Source organism: Haemaphysalis longicornis, unplaced genomic scaffold (genome assembly GCF_048455015.1).
Source record: "Haemaphysalis longicornis isolate Haplotype H1 unplaced genomic scaffold, Haemaphysalis longicornis Haplotype H1 scaffold_3, whole genome shotgun sequence".
In the NCBI taxonomy this organism is placed as follows: Eukaryota; Metazoa; Arthropoda; class Arachnida; order Ixodida; family Ixodidae; genus Haemaphysalis; species Haemaphysalis longicornis.
This window is the reverse complement of record NW_027526335.1, coordinates 68,323-87,480: the sequence shown is the minus strand read 5'-3', so window position 1 is coordinate 87,480 and position 19,158 is coordinate 68,323. Positions and strand designations below refer to the sequence as shown.

General features: G+C 45.2%; 2 long non-coding RNA genes across 2 annotated transcripts; one reads left to right on the top strand and one right to left on the bottom strand.

The window, feature by feature from the left end:
- Positions 1-1,995: 1,995 nt before the first annotated feature.
- Positions 1,996-9,765, top strand: LOC144173156 (uncharacterized). Its single transcript, XR_013323169.1, has 3 exons — positions 1,996-2,340; positions 4,699-4,775; positions 7,687-9,765. It is a non-coding gene; the product is annotated as an uncharacterized LOC144173156 (long non-coding RNA).
- Positions 9,766-12,600: 2,835 nt separating this feature from the next.
- Positions 12,601-17,070, bottom strand: LOC144173155 (uncharacterized). The gene is made up of 4 exons (XR_013323168.1): positions 16,891-17,070; positions 16,178-16,254; positions 15,912-15,988; positions 12,601-13,003 (listed from the first exon to the last, which is right to left on the bottom strand). It is a non-coding gene; the product is annotated as an uncharacterized LOC144173155 (long non-coding RNA).
- Positions 17,071-19,158: the final 2,088 nt, after the last annotated feature.

The window sequence follows — 19,158 nt, the reverse complement described above, 5'->3', positions numbered from 1 at the left end:
AGGGTGCTCAAGGCCCACTATGTCAAAAGTGCGAGTGGAAAGCAGTCACTGACGTCTCTGATCGCAGCCGTTGTTCGTGGCTACCTTTCGGACAACGAGGAAAGGTTCCATGAGTCGACGATGAGGCAGTCGTCACTGTACAGACAGTAGAGAGTTTTAGTACAGCGGAAAGCAACACTTTAGCGCGCCCATTGCGTTAGCGGGCACATTAACTGTCGTTTAACGAGGCGTATCCGTTTGCGATTGCGGCGCGCAAACGTTAACGCCTGTAACAATTTTTGTGGAGGCTTTGTGCAATGCCCGTGAGTTATAATTGCACAGAGGTGCAGTGTCCTGGTATCTGTACAACAAAGTGCGAGTGGTCTTGTGATCTTTGATTTCCACATTATTACTCCACATTGGATTGTTTGCCTGTGTATATATTAGTTTGTATTTTAGTATGTTATTTGAATTTGAATGTTTGTACACCGACACGTACCTGAGGCCTGCTCTCAAATAAATTGGTGTCTGCTCAACTATCCTGTCTCACAGATCTGTAGCATTGGTGAGAGCAGTTAAGTGGCTTATAAGCTACACCTTAGACAGACGTAATGAATACTTCACACTGTTAAGGCAGAATTACAGGTACAAACAAGAAGTCAGTCACATAAACAATAAACTACCTACCTGCAAGATATTGGTTTTATTGCACTTTTTGCATAAAAATATTGTTTTTCTTGTGTTTCAAGTGTACTTATTGAATTCTAATTTTACTTTCGCAGTTAATGGCCTTTTTGTACATTTGCTGATTTTATATTTTATATATTTTGTTTTACATACCTGTGACATAGTATTTATGCCAACGGGCATACTATCGCAATAAAAAATGTGGGGTATGCTTGCTGTCATTTTAACTCTGCCTGATTAATGTAAAGTTGTGATGTACAACAGCGGCAACGAAACATATGTGTGCGCCATAATGCAAGCATAATGTTTGGTACAAAGTTAGTTTACAGCAAGGCATTTTCAGCTGCTGCTGACATACACAAAAAAATGTAAAGTTCCTTTCAGGCTTTGGTAACTGTTGTGACTAACAATAGTGCAGTAGAACTGTGGCGGTTTCACAATATGTAAAATTGGTTGCGAACTCGAAATACGTCTAAAACACTGTGAAACTATGCAAGTCATTACGTTAACTTTGTTTCAGTGGATTCAGCATCTAAAGGTCCAACGAGACGAAAGGTTTAATAGTGGATATTTCGTCTCGGTGGACATTCAGGCTCGATTGGACCTTCCGTCCCGGAGGATCTTTCGTCTCGTTGGACATTGAGGATCTTAAATGAATGTCTGGGGCACTCTGAAGTTACCTTGAATGCCCTCTACCACAATATAGTTGTGGGACCTTCTGCATTTTCACATGCAATAACTTTTACACGATAATTTGAAGTGAAATGTACGCCTGGCACCTCTGATTTACGCCATAAAATTTGAGTGTGCCTGCAATGCTATTGACAAAAGCAAGCTTGGTCGCGAGTACGTTGCTGTGGGTGCCGAAATAATATGACTCCAGTTTTTTCATTCGGACCTGTTTTATCATTCGGGAAAACCGTCAGGGTTTTTCTCGTTTTGTTGGTGTGCGCTAGTATCAGCGAAAAAAATAATGTTCCCGACCTTCATGCCATGGCAGGCAAGCGAGCGCTAAGCAAACAAGCAAACAGTCACGTGTTCGTCCATCCAAAAAAAGGAGGTGCTACGACAGTCGCCTGACACTCACCGTGTACGCGCGTGAGTGTCCGTCAACTGCTCGCAGCCCGTAAGAAGCGGTCGATGCAGATGAGGGTTGTATATTCTCAGTTCGGTCTCATCAAGGCGTCCGTTTGATGTGTCATACACTCTAAGAAAAAAGGTGGTCAAAAGAGAGTCCCCGGCACCGCGACTACCTTTAACGCTTGGTGAGTCAAAAGGGAGTCACAGAACATAGTCATAATTTTGGCGACTCTTCTTTGACTCGGGTTGGGGCGCAACTTTGCGGGAGAGGGGAACAGATACGAGGAGCATAGAAAACAAAAAAAAAAAGATGCCGCTCTGATTGGTCGCCGCAGATGTGACGTCAGGCGTTTCCCGCGAGCAGGCGAGCAGGCGCCGCGGAGTGGAAATTTTTGAACTGCCGGCGTGCTCCGCCGGGAGGGGCGTTCTTTGTGTTGTGGCCGTTAGGGTGGTTTTCGTAACTACGTGGTCTCGCTGGTCAGTGTCGCGACAATTTTACAGTGCTTTTGCCGTGCTCCACGTGAGGACAGCGTCCATGATATGGGAAGATATACGGACGGAGCTGCGGCAACACAGAAACTGCATCTGATAGAGGTAAGTGAAGTATTCACCGCGGCGAGAGATTTTCCCTCGTGTAAATACTTCGTGCACTCTGCGAATAACGCTCAATTGTGTAATATGCTGCTTGAATACTATGCGGACAGTCGTGGCAGAAGCGTCTAACCGCATGTCTGCGTGAGTGGCAGGTTTTTCGACGGCCTGAGTATGCGAACAGGGCAGCATGACCGTTGGCGCTAGCCGCCGCCGATGGCTCACCGCCGACGAAACGGCGACCTTGAACACGATGGCCGCTCCACGGTCTAGGCGCAGTGAAAGCGTGGTGAAAGTTTGTTTTACTTCTTCTGGCGCTTTTATTTGACCCTGAACACGGAACGCTGAGTGCGCTTTGGTGAATTTGGCTCAGGCTGACAGAGGGGCGAAATGTCAACATGAAAAGAAACGAGTAGGTGTTCGACAGCGGCTTATTTCGGCGCCGAGCAGCAGTCACTTCGTACAAATGCGGGACGCGTATGTATTGGTAGAATATGATTTTGCGCTAACAGTAATGAACAATTCAAATACGAACCGCGGAGCGCACGGCCGAAGATCCCGGTGCCGTCACCTGGCAGCGGCCGAGGAAAACGTACAGACATGCGTAGTTGAGATGTCGGGAGCGAGGCTGCGTGTCCCACTGCGATATGTTGCTGTCTGCTCGCTCGCATGTTTGCTTTGTCGCCATGCCGCCAGAGCGCTGACAACAATTGTTAGTGATCCGGCGCGAGATTGTATGGTATCTACGGCCACTGTGTGCTCGGCTCACAGGAGCGCCTGCTCCCCCTGTGTGCTGGCGTCACATCGCCGACATAGCTTTGCATGTATTGTGCAGTAACTTGAGCAAATAACGATGGACACCTGGGTCGCGCCCAAACCATGCTCAGTACTGCCCGTTCCGCAGATTTTACTAGCACTAATGGGCCTGCCCTCCTCCCCTCCCCCAGCCCTCACTCTCACTATAATGTTTGTGAAGGTGAACTAGTGTTAAATAAGTTCCCTTTGATAACGGTTGAAGGTGTATCAACTGTTCCATTGCAGTGGCCATCAACCAAAGGAAACGCCGGGTACCTCGAGGAAGCTTGATTGATTGAAGGGTTTAACGCACCAACGCAACGCAGGCAATGAGGAACGCTGTAGTGGAGGGTTCCGGGTTAATTTTGACCATCTAGGGATCTTTAACGTGCGCCGAAATCCTGTATACTCGGACCTCGAGGAAGCTGGCGTAGCTTTGTGGTTAAATGGTACGGCGAGGCATAGTGAAATGCGGTTTTTATTTTTCAGGTTATCATGTCTGAATACCGCGTCGGTAAGCTTACGGTGGCTGGTGCTAGAGGAATATAGGAGGTGCGCAGAACGCTTTTAATGCTACTCCAGCGCAGAGATGTGCTCGTTATGAGACCATTTCTATGTTTTGCTCGCAAGCCTGGTCTCGCCTGCTCCAGCAACGCGTAGATGTTTTGTTTTTTGTATAAACATGAAATTGCGCACCCTCCTGCTGCAGCTTGCGCACCGTAAGCGTTTTGTTCATAGGCCGCCGGTCTAACGAAAGGTATATTAGCATTGTGTGGGCTTTGGAGTGAACTATTATTATGCGTTAGGGTGGCGCAGGAGCGTTTGCAAGGCCACATTCGGGAGCATAAGGCGGGGAATATCCTCCTTAACGAGCACACGTACGTGGAAATCAGGCACCAGGAAGCAGGCAAGGAAATTTGTGTGCACGCCATGTCCGGCTATACCTAAGTATACTGAGCGTTATCTTGCAGTAGATGACAATTCCTTTGTAGTACTATAGCTCCACACCGCTTTTGACTCTATTATTGTCTGCTTCACGGCGAATTGCAAATTCGGCCGCTTCGCGCTAGCTGAGCCGTCAAATAAACGTTTCTAGCGCTAGCCAGCACAGCTACACTTCGGAAAAAAAGTCTATAAAGCGCGAGCGGTACAAACTCAAAGAACGAAAAAAAAAAACCTGGTGGACAGGCCACGATAATTTTAATCATGGGGGTGCGACAACTCGCCTTAGGCGGCGCAGGTGCGTTACGATAGAGAGGGAGAGCGAGAAGGAGGGAAGGAGCCGCCAACTGCCGATGAGCGGCCGGGATAAATGTGCCGGCAGTATTTCTCTTTCGCCTTGAGGAAAAGCCAACTAGGTGGAGGGGGGGGGGCATTCCTTCGTCATTTGCCGTTCGATATAGCGGGTTTCGCTTGTATTTTCATACGATATAGACGTAATTTTTGCTATATGTTTCGCTGCAATTATACTGTTACCGGAAGGAGTTCGACATACTGGATAAATCGATGCAAATGGTTTCCATCAGTTGGGTTCGGCTGTGCAACTTTAGTTTGTTCTCTTTACAGATGCAAAAGGTGTCAGCGCTGCTGTTTGGTTGCCCTATTTGGCGAAGGAAAGAGAGGATGACATCTTCACGATACTGGTGAGAACAGTGAGCTTAATTTGCGAATTAGATGGCAACATTAGCAAAGGGCTCTTGGCTTGAGTTGCCCTCGGCATTAAAAATATTAGGGTGTACCCAATCTTAAACTAAAAGAAATGATTACATGTAAGAGACAGCAGCTGGGAAAAAATTGTTGCTCTTTAAAAGGCTGGCTGACGTGTTTAGGCTTAACGTTCATGGTTACTTTGACCAGAGGTAGCGAAATAGCCCTGACCCTGTACTTTTTTTGCTTTCCTAAAGGTGAAGTGCACTCAAAATTTCGGTTTCTTGATAACCTCAATTTTGTAACTTACCATAAAGAGAAGCCTTAAGGGGAGCTCCAGACCCTGGGAAGGAACCAGTGTGTTTAAGATATCAGCCAGCAAAGTGAAGCTTTCGAAAGATCCACAGTGGGGTAGTTGCTAGTGTTTTTTAACATCTTGAAGTAGCACAGACTAGATACAGACATGTGAAGTCGAAAATGGACAAACAGCGCTTTGTAAATGGTTCGGCGCAACATGGTATTTACTGTGTAACTTGTCCTCATGTAATTTGTGGGTGCGTGACCTAAGCACCTATTCCAGGAAAAAAAATTTACTTCCACAATATGTGCCCTCCAAAAACGTTTTGCTGTGTTAGCTGTGTACACACACAGCCATGGGATAAAGCTGAACATAGCAAAAGTGCGAGAAGAATGCAAATGCAGTGGGTGAAGCAGGGCATTTTCTGAAGCAGGACATTTGCTAAATGGGTTATTCGTGAACAAAAAAGCAACGAATGTAGATGGAAGGGTCGGCGGTAGCTCAGCGCTTTTTCGGTCTCTTCGGTTATTTTGATCTTATCACCAAGCGTTAGTGGCATTTGTGGCATTTGTTTGTTGTGCTCAGCCAGAAAAATAAAAATTGACCTTGTGGCTCTGAGCACCCTTCACCGATTGTGAACAAAAAAACAGGCACGAGCGGCTGCAGTCGCGATTGCTTGAGATAATGCCTTGAGCATACTGGGGTAGTAAAGAAACGAGTAGAAAAAGAGTAGTGCCTCAAAGAGACAAGCCGGGATATAGCGCAATGTTAAAGGAAAGGCTGTGGCTAGCGTTCCGTCCGGACGGAACGATATACAAGTGCTAAAATTCCATCCAGACGGAGAGCGCTATCCTTCTGTCCAGACGGAATACAACTGAGAGCTTAGCGTTCCGTCCAGATGGAGCCGGCATACAATTTGTACAGTTCCGTCCAGGCGAAAGTAAAACCGGCTGAGTAGACGCGACCTCGAGTATTCATATTTGGTGTAGGGGTTGCGCCTCGGATAATGGCACGATCGTACCAGGTTGGATTCCCCCCGGACATTTTTTTTTTGCGTGGTTGGGCCAGCGTTTTGTAACAGCTAACTTAGCGCCCAATTTACAATTGATGTGGTGACAGCGGTCGGTCTTCACTTTGTACTCAACAGTACTCAACAGAGCCAAGGCCGGCGTAGCCATCGCTAGATACGCCCGATCTCCTGTAATTATTACCAGTGATTAATTAACAGTGATTCAGGCTAGTCAGTGAGTGGAAGCGGTTTGGCCGGTTGGTTAAAGATAAAAAAGACTGCTCTCAACGCGAGTTATGTTTCCTCTGGACAGAACTTTAGTGACAGTTGCCATTCCGTCTGGACGGAACGCGAAGAGAAAAGTGTCGAGTTCCGTCCAGACGGAAAGGGTCACTAAAGTTCCGTCCTAAGGAAACACAACCCGCGTTGAGAGCAGTCTTTTTTTTATTTTCACCCAACCTGCCAAATCGCTTCCGCTCACTGACTAGACAGAGTCACTGTTAATTATTACGCGAAGAGAAAAATGTCGAGTTCCGTGTAGACGGTAAGGCAGCTGTCACTAAAGTTCCGTCCAGAGGAAACACAGCTCACGTTGAGAGCAGTCTTTTTTTTTTCTTCTTACACAACAGGCCAAACCGCTTCCGCTCACTGACTAGCCAGAATCAATGTTTATTATTAGTCATTATTAGTAATCACAGATGATCGTACTAACTCTATCTCAATCCGAACGGATCTCCAAGCCGCTACCCGCCACCCGCTTCACAATATTTCAGCGACAACAGTCGGTATTGATTTTTACCCAACCGGCCAAACCGCTACCACTCACTGAGACTAGCCTGAGTCCCTAGCTGTTAATTAATCACTGGTAATAATTACAGGAGATCGAGCGTAACTAGCGATGGCTACGTCGGCCTTGGCTCTGTTGAGTACGAAATTTAAACCGACTTGGCGCAAAGTTAGCTGTTACAAGACGCTGGCACAACCATGCAAAAAAAAAAAAAGGCAGGATCCAGGAGAATCGAACCCGGCACGATTGCGCCATTATCCGAGGCGCAACCACTACACCCAATGTGAATACTCAAGATGGCGTCTAATCAGCCGGTTTTGCTTTCGTCTGGACGGAACTGTACAAATTTCACGCCGGCTCCGTCTGGACGGAACGCTACGCTCTCAGTTGTATTCCGTCTGGACGGAACGCTAGCCACAGCCTAAAGGAAAATGTGGCAAAAAAGCGGCATGAAAGGTGGGAAGTATGCAGGTTTTTTAACCGCAATAGGGGTGTCAGGTTGCGAGTCGTGCATCACATGAAGCTAGCTGCGTGTACTTGTGCGTTATACAACCGGTGTATTTAATGCGTAGGTTCCAGGGGCAGGTTGCTGCGACCCCAATGATTAATCATATGAAGGGGGTCTTCGCATAACCGGAGGGTGTACTATAACTGAGCTTACCCTGTAACTTATCATCGCAGGTATTTTCTTTTTCAGTCCACGTGGCATAGTAAAGACAGTCAGAGTAATAATTTATACATATTGATGACTGTTCACATAAAGAACTTTTTTTACAGCAAATAATTTCAGCATTATTTGTCTTTTTTTTACAGGACCGAAATACTGCATCCTCGTACCCGACTCTGCTGTACACGGGGAGCAGCCCACTCGGGTCCGACTCAATTAAGATGGTGTGCGAACATGTATCCGTTAACGTCTTTGACTTCACGTCAGGAATCGCTCTTGTATGTGCCATGTACTGGGCATACAACCTGCAGTACGTGAAGTCTGCAAAGCAGACCTTTACAGTTTCGGAGGAACTGATGGTGGTGCAAACGGGCGCATGCTTGAGCATCTTAATGCCGGCGACAAAGGTAGTCACTACCTTGAGAGCTCGTGCAGGGAAAGCCAGGGAATAAATACATTGTCCAGCGACAGCAGATCAACTGGTGGGTGTTGGAACATATAGCCTCCGAGTAAATTTCTGTGTTCCAAAATGAACAAAATATTCTCAGGAAAATTATAACAATCATCAATTCATAATTCTTTAACACCCTTTTTTAATGTTCATTTGCATTGCGTATGAGTGGTCAAAGTGGCCTTATTATAAAGCCGAACCTAGTTGTATGCATTAACGGCCGCGGCGGCCGCTTTTCTGATGGAGGCGAAAAGCAAAAACGCCCGTGTGTACGAGATTTCGGCGCACGATAAAGATCCCCAGGTAGTCAAAATTAATCCGGAGCCCTCCACTACGGCGCGCCTCATCGCCTGCGTTGCGTCGGCGCGTTCAACCCTACAATCATCATCAGCATCAGCTGTATGCATTAAATAGGAATGTGTTCAAGATTACAATTTTATTAAGCAATAACACTCTCCCGAAATCTGTTTTGTGTATTTTATTGTCCTGTTTTCAATTTGCGAGTTGTATTGTTCTAGAATTTTTTCACTTCAGTTGTCTAAAGTGAGATTTTCAAATATTTGTTATAATGTGGTTTTAAAAAAAACTGTGTTTTCATATTCACTTGACATTTTGTTAAGTTGTGAGCCAGCAGCTGATGGCTGATCACTGTTGTATGGTTGTGTTTTGTATATGTGAGCTCAAGTGTTGCTTGACCCGTTGAATGTTACAATTTGTTATTTGAGACACGAATGTTGTCTAAGGTGATAAGTTTGAATCTTGTATTTTTCACGTTTCTTCTATTCATGTATATGTTGTCTAAGACAAACTCGTGATTTTTATTTCTTGTAACATTTTTTCTATAAATGTGGTTTTAAGAAAATTTGTGTTTTCATATTTACTTATCATTTTGTTAAGTTATTGAGCGAGCAGCTGGTGGCTGATCACTGTTGTAGGGTTGTGTTTTGTATATGTGAACTCAGTGTTGCTTGTCCCGTTCAATGTAACAAGTTTTTGTTATGTGAGACACAAATGTTGTCTAAGGTGATAATTTTGAATCTTGTATTTCTCACGTTTCTTATAGTCGACTATATGTTGTCTAAGACAAAAACTCGTCATTTTTATTTTGTATCAATTTTTTCTAGTCATTGAGCCAATGCATAATTTAAAATTTAAAACGGTTGTAGGCTTTATTTCAATAAAATAGTTGTGTTGGTACTTTGCATTGATGTTTCTTGCATGTATGCATGGCTGTCCTTATAGGGTCATAATAGTATCTGTATGGTATTTTTTACCCTATCGACTCTGAAGGGATTCTGTTTGCTCGAGTCGGAAAATAGTCGACTGGACTTTTTCTTTGCAGATTTTCAGTGTCGGTGACGGTGCTGCAGAGTCCTGCATGCCCTATCTCAGGGGTCACGGGATTCCCTTTCAGCAGGTCAGGGCGACTTGGCTGGGTTCATGTAGTAGCCAAAGTAGCCAAGCGGGCTCTCTGTAGCCAAACGGAGAGTCTGAGTGACTACTTTTACTAGTCGCAAAGTAGTCATGAAGACTCCCTTCGTTTGAAAATTAGGAGTCGAGGTGACTTCCCTTACAGAGTCCTGCATACGCTTTTTTGACTCGGTCTAACAGAGTCACAAGACTCTTTTCCAAACAGAGTCAGGACGACTCTCATTGCTGGGCCATAACGTAGTCAAGCAGACTCTTTTTGTTTACTATTTCGGAGTCACCGTGACTAATTATCAGGAGTCCTGCAGACTCACTTTTGACTCTTCGTCACGACTCCCTCCCTAAGAGTCCCAGGACTCTGTTTGAAAGAGAGTCTGGTGACCCTCCCTATAAGAGTCCAAAGGTAGTCAATTCTGTAGCAAGCCAATGACTCTGTAAAATGAGTCAATACTGACTACCATTTTTCTTAGAGTGTATTTGTAATCCAGGATTTCACATATTAATCAGTTATTGAGATAAAACATCCTCATTCAATATCTTTCCTTCTGATATTTCGTCTAAATTTCATGCCCACTTATAAAAACGACGTTATTGTCCTTCACGCTGTCACAAGAGCAAACCCAAATACTAACTTCAAGCCTTGGAATTATCATAGTATTCACTTTTCAAAAACCGTGTTCTTTTCATCGATTCCCTTTCCTCATCTGTCCGCAACACTAGAAATTTGACGATGCCCTCAGCAGCATAGACTCAGCACCAGGACATGTGTTACATCGATAAATGGAACACTTCCTGAGCGTATGAAATGAAAATACGCTCAGGAAATGAAAATTTCCTGAGCGTATCGCTGCTCCGTTCGCGCTCAAACTTCACACGGAGGTCGCATTTTGTGGTCTATTTTGTTTGGCAGTGGGAGCAACAGCAGTAGATACCCGTTTATTCTGCAAATACATAATATCGATCTTTGACTATGGTAAAATGGCAGCCATTATGGATGGGCAAGCTGATCTTGGATCAGTGGTGCCACCTGGGATATGCAAAATGAAATGAGCGATGACAATTCATGGTGGGAAGGAGCCGAATGAGGTAGCAGACGATCAGAAAACCTCTTTTGTCGATAGCTTTGGATGGCCACAAATCATTACATAGCAGCTAGTACAAATTATAATACTGTACTCCTGCGGTTCATTGTTGTCGATACCGGTCATCTGGTTTCAGATAAGCTGTCGTCTTCTGTGCCAGGTTACCCCACTTTCCGAAATAAGGCTTACAATTCTTCTTTCACGTTTGTTGCTTTGTTCTCGTTTTACTTCTATTACTATTCTGTGCGTAAGTGTCTGTGCTTGTGACAAGGCACCATGAGATCATTCACAGCATACACTCTAAGAAAAATGGTAGTCAGTATTGACTCATTTTACAGAGTCATTGGCTTGCTACAGAATTGACTACCTTTGGACTCTTATGGGGAGGGTCACCAGACTCTCTTTCAAACAGAGTCCTGGGACTCTTAGGGAGGGATCGTGACGAAGAGTCAAAAGGGAGTCTGCAGGACTCCTGATAATTAGTCACGGTGACTCCGAAATAGTAAACAAAAAGAGTCTGCTTGACTACGTTATGGCCCAGCAATGAGAGTCGTCCTGACTCTGTTTGGAAAAGAGTCTTGTGACTCTGTTAGACCGAGTCAAAAAAGCGTATGCAGGACTCTGTAAGGAAAGTCACCTCGACTCCTAATTTTCAAACGAAGGGAGTCTTCATGACTACTTTGCGACTAGTAAAAGTAGTCACTCAGACTCTCCGTTTGGCTACAGAGAGCCCGCTTGGCTACTTTGGCTACTACATGAACCCAGACAAGTCGCCCTGACCTGCTGAAAGGGAATCCCGTGACCCCTGAGATAGGGCATGCAGGACTCTGCAGCACCGTCACCGACACTGAAAATCTGCAAAGAAAAAGTCCAGTCGACTATTTTCCGACTCGAGCAAACAGAATCCCTTCAGAGTCGATAGGGTAAAAAATACCATACAGATACTATTATGACCCTATAAGGACAGCCATGCATACATGCAAGAAACATCAATGCAAAGTACCAACACAACTATTTTATTGAAATAAAGCCTACAACCGTTTTAAATTTTAAATTATGCATTGGCTCAATGACTAGAAAAAATTGATACAAAATAAAAATGACGAGTTTTTGTCTTAGACAACATATAGTCGACTATAAGGAACGTGAGAAATACAAGATTCAAAATTATCACCTTAGACAACATTTGTGTCTCACATAACAAAAACTTGTTACATCGAACGGGACAAGCAACACTGAGTTCACATATACAAAACACAACCCTACAACAGTGATCAGCCACCAGCTGCTCGCTCAATAACTTAACAAAATGATAAGTAAATATGAAAACACAAATTTTCTTAAAACCACATTTATAGAAAAAATGTTACAAGAAATAAAAATCACGAGTTTGTCTTAGACAACATATACATGAATAGAAGAAACGTGAAAAATACAAGATTCAAACTTATCACCTTAGACAACATTCGTGTCTCAAATAACAAATTGTAACATTCAACGGGTCAAGCAACACTTGAGCTCACATATACAAAACACAACCATACAACAGTGATCAGCCATCAGCTGCTGGCTCACAACTTAACAAAATGTCAAGTGAATATGAAAACACAAATTTTTTTAAAACCACATTATAACAAATATTTGAAAATATCACTTTAGACAACTGAAGTGAAAAAATTCTAGAACAATACAACTCGCAAATTGAAAACAGGACAATAAAATACACAAAACAGAGTTCGGGAGAGTGTTATTGCTTAATAAAATTGTAATCTTGAACACATTCCTATTTAATGCACACAGCTGATGATGATGATGATTGTAGGGTTTAACGCGCCGACGCAACGCAGGCGATGAGGCGCGCCGTAGTGGAGGGCTCCGGATTAATTTTGACTACCTGGGGATCTTTATCGTGCGCCGAAATCTCGTACACACGGGCGTTTTTGCTTTTCGCCTCCATCAGAAAAGCGGCCGCCGCGGCCGTTAATGCATACAACTAGGTTCGGCTTTATAATAAGGCCACTTTGACTACTCATACGCAATGCAAATGAACATTAAAAAAGGGTGTTAAAGAATTATGAATTGATGACTGTTACAATTTTCCTGAGAATATTTTGTTCATTTTGGAACACAGAAATTTACTCGGAGGCTATATGTTCCAACACCCACCAGTTGATCTGCTGTCGCTGGACAATGTATTTATTCCCTGGCTTTCCCTGCACGAGCTCTCAAGGTAGTGACTACCTTTGTCGCCGGCATTAAGATGCTCAAGCATGCGCCCGTTTGCACCACCATCAGTTCCTCCGAAACTGTAAAGGTCTGCTTTGCAGACTTCACGTACTGCAGGTTGTATGCCCAGTACATGGCACATACAAGAGCGATTCCTGACGTGAAGTCAAAGACGTTAACGGATACATGTTCGCACACCATCTTAATTGAGTCGGACCCGAGTGGGCTGCTCCCCGTGTACAGCAGAGTCGGGTACGAGGATGCAGTATTTCGGTCCTGTAAAAAAAAAGACAAAGAATGCTGAAATTATTTGCTGTAAAAAAAGTTCTTTATGTGAACAGTCATCAATATGTATAAATTATTACTCTGACTGTCTTTACTATGCCACGTGGACTGAAAAAGAAAATACCTGCAATGATAAGTTACAGGGTAAGCTCAGTTATAGTACACCCCCCGGTTATGCGAAGACCCGCTTCATATGATTAATCATTGGGGTCGCAGCAACCTGCCCCTGGAACCTACGCATTAAATACACCGGTTGTATAACGCACAAGTACACGCAGCTAGCTTCATGTGATGCACGACTCGCAACCTGACACCCCTATTGCGGTTAAAAAACCTGCATACTTCCCACCTTTCATGCCGCTTTTTTGCCACATTTTCCTTTAGGCTGTGGCTAGCGTTCCGTCCAGACGGAATACAACTGAGAGCGTAGCGTTCCGTCCAGACGGAGCCGGCGTGAAATTTGTACAGTTCCGTCCAGACGAAAGCAAAACCGGCTGATTAGACGCCATCTTGAGTATTCATATTGGGTGTAGTGGTTGCGCCTCGGATAATGGCGCAATCGTGCCGGGTTCGATTCTCCTGGATCCTGCTTTTTTTTTTTGCATGGTTGTGCCAGCGTCTTGTAACAGCTAACTTTGCGCCAAGTCGGTTTAAATTTCGTACTCAACAGAGCCAAGGCCGACGTAGCCATCGCTAGTTACGCTCGATCTCCTGTAATTATTACCAGTGATTAATTAACAGCTAGGGACTCAGGCTAGTCTCAGTGAGTGGTAGCGGTTTGGCCGGTTGGGTAAAAATCAATACCGACTGTTGTCGCTGAAATATTGTGAAGCGGGTGGCGGGTAGCGGCTTGGAGATCCGTTCGGATTGAGATAGAGTTAGTACGATCATCTGTGATTACTAATAATGACTAATAATAAACATTGATTCTGGCTAGTCAGTGAGCGGAAGCGGTTTGGCCTGTTGTGTAAGAAGAAAAAAAAAGACTGCTCTCAACGTGAGCTGTGTTTCCTCTGGACGGAACTTTAGTGACAGCTGCTTACCGTCTGCACGGAACTCGACACTTTTCTCTTCGCGTAATAATTAACAGTGACTCTGTCTAGTCAGTGAGCGGAAGCGATTTGGCAGGTTGGGTGAAAATAAAAAAAAGACTGCTCTCAACGCGGGTTGTGTTTCCTTAGGACGGAACTTTAGTGACCCTTTCCGTCTGGACGGAACTCGACACTTTTCTCTTCGCGTTCCGTCCAGACGGAATGGCAACTGTCACTAAAGTTCTGTCCAGAGGAAACATAACTCGCGTTGAGAGCAGTCTTTTTTATCTTTAACCAACCGGCCAAACCGCTTCCACTCACTGACTAGCCTGAATCACTGTTAATTAATCACTGGTAATAATTACAGGAGATCGGGCGTATCTAGCGATGGCTACGCCGGCCTTGGCTCTGTTGAGTACTGTTGAGTACAAAGTGAAGACCGACCGCTCTCACCACATCAATTGTAAATTGGGCGCTAAGTTAGCTGTTACAAAACGCTGGCCCAACCACGCAAAAAAAAAAATGTCCGGGGGTAATCCAACCTGGTACGATCGTGCCATTATCCGAGGCGCAACCCCTACACCAAATATGAATACTCGAGGTCGCGTCTACTCAGCCGGTTTTACTTTCGCCTGGACGGAACTGTACAAATTGTATGCCGGCTCCATCTGGACGGAACGCTAAGCTCTCAGTTGTATTCCGTCTGGACAGAAGGATAGCGCTCTCCGTCTGGATGGAATTTTAGCACTTGTATATCGTTCCGTCCGGACGGAACGCTAGCCACAGCCTTTCCTTTAACATTGCGCTATCTCCCGGCTTGTCTCTTTGAGGCACTACTCTTTTTCTACTCGTTTCTTTACTACCCCAGTATGCTCAAGGCATTATCTCAAGCAATCGCTACTGCAGCCGCTCGTGCCTGTTTTTTTGTTCACAATTGGTGAAGGGTGCTCAGAGCCACAAGGTCAATTTTTATTTTTCTGGCTGAGCACAACAAACAAATGCCACAAATGCCACTAACGCTTGGTGATAAGATCAAAATAACCGAAGAGACCGAAAAAGCGCTGAGCTACCGCCGACCCTTCCATCTACATTCGTTGCTTCTTTGTTCACGAAAAACCCATTTAGCAAATGTCCTGCTTCAGAAAATGCCCTGCTTCACCCACTGCATTTGCATTCTTCTCGCACTTTTGCTATGTTCAGCTTTATCCCATGGCTGTGTGTGTACACAGCTAACACAGCAAAACGTTTTTGGAGGGCACATATTGTGGAAGTAAATTTTTTTTCCTGGAATAGGTGCTTAGGTCACGCACTCACAAATTACATGAGGACAAGTTACACAGTAAATACCATGTTGCGCCGAACCATTTACAAAGCGCTGTTTGTCCATTTTCGACTTCACATGTCTGTATCTAGTCTGTGCTACTTCAAGATGTTAAAAAACACTAGCAACTACCCCACTGTGGATCTTTCGAAAGCTTCACTTTGCTGGCTGATATCTTAAACACACTGGTTCCTTCCCAGGGTCTGGAGCTCCCCTTAAGGCTTCTCTTTATGGTAAGTTACAAAATTGAAATTATCAAGAAACCGAAATTTTGAGTGCACTTCACCTTTAGGAAAGCAAAAAAAGTACAGGGTCAGGGCTATTTCGCTACCTCTGGTCAAAGTAACCATGAACGTTAAGCCTAAACACGTCAGCCAGCCTTTTAAAGAGCAACAATTTTTTCCCAGCTGCTGTCTCTTACATGTAATCATTTCTTTTAGTTTAAGATTGGGTACACCCTAATATTTTTAATGCCGAGGGCAACTCAAGCCAAGAGCCCTTTGCTAATGTTGCCATCTAATTCGCAAATTAAGCTGACTGTTCTCACCAGTATCGTGAAGATGTCATCCTCTCTTTCCTTCGCCAAATAGGGCAACCAAACAGCCGCGCTGACACCTTTTGCATCTGTAAAGAGAACAAACTAAAGTTGCACAGCCGAACCCAACTGATGGAAACCATTTGCATCGATTTATCCAGTATGTCGAACTCCTTCCGGTAACAGTATAATTGCAGTGAAACATATAGCAAAAATTACGTCTATATCGTATGAAAATACAAGCGAAACCCGCTATATCGAACGGCAAATGTTCTCACCAGTATAGGGAAGATGTCATCCTCTCTTTCCTTCGCCAAATAGGGCAACCAAACAGCAGCGCTGACACCTTTTGCATCTGTAAAGAGAACAAACTAAAGTTGCACAGCCGAACCCAACTGATGGAAACCATTTGCATCGATTTATCCAGTATGTCGAACTCCTTCCGGTAACAGTATAATTGCAGTGAAACATATAGCAAAAATTACGTGTCTATATCGTATGAAAATACAAGCGAAACCCGCTATATCGAACGGCAAATGACGCACGAAGTGACTGCTGCTCGGCGCCGAAATAAGCCGCTGTCGAACACCTACTCGTTTCTTTTCATGTTGACATTTCGCCCCTCTGTCAGCCTGAGCCAAATTCATCAAAGCGCACTCAGCGTTCCGTGTTCAGGGTCAAATAAAAGCGCCAGAAGAAGTAAAACAAACTTTCACTGCGCCTAGACCGTGGAGCGGCCATCGTGTTCAAGGTCGCCGTTTCGTCGGCGGTGAGCCATCGGCGGCGGCTAGCGCCAACGGTCATGCTGCCCTGTTCGCATACTCAGGCCGTCGAAAAACCTGCCACTCACGCAGACATGCGGTTAGACGCTTCTGCCACGACTGTCCGCATAGTATTCAAGCAGCATATTACACAATTGAGCGTTATTCGCAGAGTGCACGAAGTATTTTCACGAGGGAAAATCTCTCGCCGCGGTGAATACTTCACTTACCTCTATCAGATGCAGTTTCTGTGTTGCCGCAGCTCCGTCCGTATATCTTCCCATATCATGGACGCTGTCCTCACGTGGAGCACGGCAAAAGCACTGTAAAATTGTCGCGACACTGACCAGCGAGACCACGTAGTTACGAAAACCACCCTAACGGCCACAACACAAAGAACGCCCCTTCCGGCGGAGCACGCCGGCAGTTCAAAAATTTCCACTCCGCGGCGCCTGCTCGCCTGCTCGCGGGAAACGCCTGACGTCACATCTGCGGCGACCAATCAGAGTGGCATCTTTTTTTTTTGTTTTCTATGCTCCTCCTATCTGTTCCCCTCTCCCGCAAAGTTGCGCCCCAACCCGAGTCAAAGAAGAGTCGCCAAAATTATGACTATGTTCTGTGACTCCCTCTTGACTCACCAAGCGTTAAAGGTAGTCGCGGTGCCGGGGACTCTCTTTTGACCACTTTTTTAAGTGCGAATTCACTTTATAAGCGACCCCAAACCATCCACCGCCGGCGGCGGCGGCGGCGTCGGCGGCGTCCGCAGTGCTCCTCTATATTTAAAAAAGAAACAGCATCCGGCGCCAGGTTTCGATCCGAGGACTTTGCGGCCGCAGCGCGACGCTCTACCGACCAAGCTACGGACGCGACGGTGATATCAGTGTTAGACGCGCCTTATATCTTTAACGCATTCAAACTACGTCGTCAGTGGCGTGCGTTGGCGACTCAGCGGCGTTATAGCGGCTTGATAACTGCGTGGTGTACACGTGATACTACAAACCCGATGGAAGAGATGGAAGAGAAGGCGGCGAGGCGGTGGGCTGCGGGGGCCGAGCGCAAGCGCCGCAAGCGGGCCGACAACCGTGCATTCGCACTTTCACATTCTCCCCCTCGGGGAAATGCGGGGGAATTTTTTTCTTAGAGTGTACGAAAAGGCATATCCTGTTCACCTGGAGTGATCGATATTATGGCGTCATGTCACAAGTACAGAATGTTCGCCGTTCGGCTGGCTTGAGAGACAGGTAAGGTGTGCCGCACATAACGTGCCTTATGAGAAAAGCTTAAGTCGGATGTTGTCTGGTTCCTTCACTCCTGCCCGTTTGTGCTTGGTGCGGTGGATGAATTTGGTTAGCTGAGTCATGGTGCATTGAAGTTGTAGTATTGCATGCGAGCCTGTTCCGTCCTGTAGGATGGTGAGTCCAGGTAGGCTCAAAGGCCAATTGCGCTCAAAATTTCAACCTTTTGAAAACGTTATTTCTGCATAGTCAGCCTAAAAAGACTGCATGCATGCTTAGGCAAAAAGAACTAAAAGTTTGTCTTCTGGGGGACTACTTGACTTTGCCCCAATCATTACACCCTTTAGGGAGTAAATGTGAGCGGACGAACGGTTAATCTGCCACCCGGTTGTTCAGTTCCCATACCCCCCAAGGATGGGCAGCTATACTTCAAACAAAGGAGTGAACAAGAGAGAGCGCCAGCTGCCGATGCTGCTCGAATGCAAGTATTTATTCTCGTAGCGGGTCAGATAATTTTATGTGCACGTTAATTCTAGTCAACCATTAAGGAGTGCTCCAGCTAAATCGAGAAGATAGCCCCTACATTGCTAAAAGAATCAATTGAGCAGAAGTTCGTTTTTCTGGCCTAAGAGTAATTGGTGAAATTTTGTGATTTCCGGTTCAGTCTTCACGCGCCATTAATCATATGATGGTACCCTGTGCCACGAACAAACAGATTAGTCTTATAGATTTTCATAATCACACTTTCTTGTTTGTTTTGTGGTGGAAATATTTTGAGGAGGTTGACGAAAGCCATCCCGTACGGCACGTTCATGTGCAACGCTTTATATTGACGCAAAGGTGAGGCCCGTACACGACTACCTGCACTGTCGCAACGACCATTTTATTAACATAGCGTAACATTTGGCACAACACGCTTGAACCTACCGCTATCGTCTTAATCTTCACAACAAATGCCTGTCTTGAATAAAACAGTGGGGCCTTGGCCCTTAGTATTATTGGACCCTTCGTCTCACTGGACTTTTCGTCTCGTTGGACATTCAGACTCGGTGGATCTTTCTTCTCGTTGGACATTCAGGCTCGATTGGACCTTTCGTCTCGCCGATCACGTGACGAATTGGACCTTTCGACTCGTTGGAAATTCAGGCCAAAAGCGGTTTTTGTGTAGGTTGAAATAAAATTCAAGAGAACAAAGAGCAGAATGCACATTTTTTTGGTGGACACTTCAATGCCCACAGGTGGATATATATTAAAAGGCGGGGG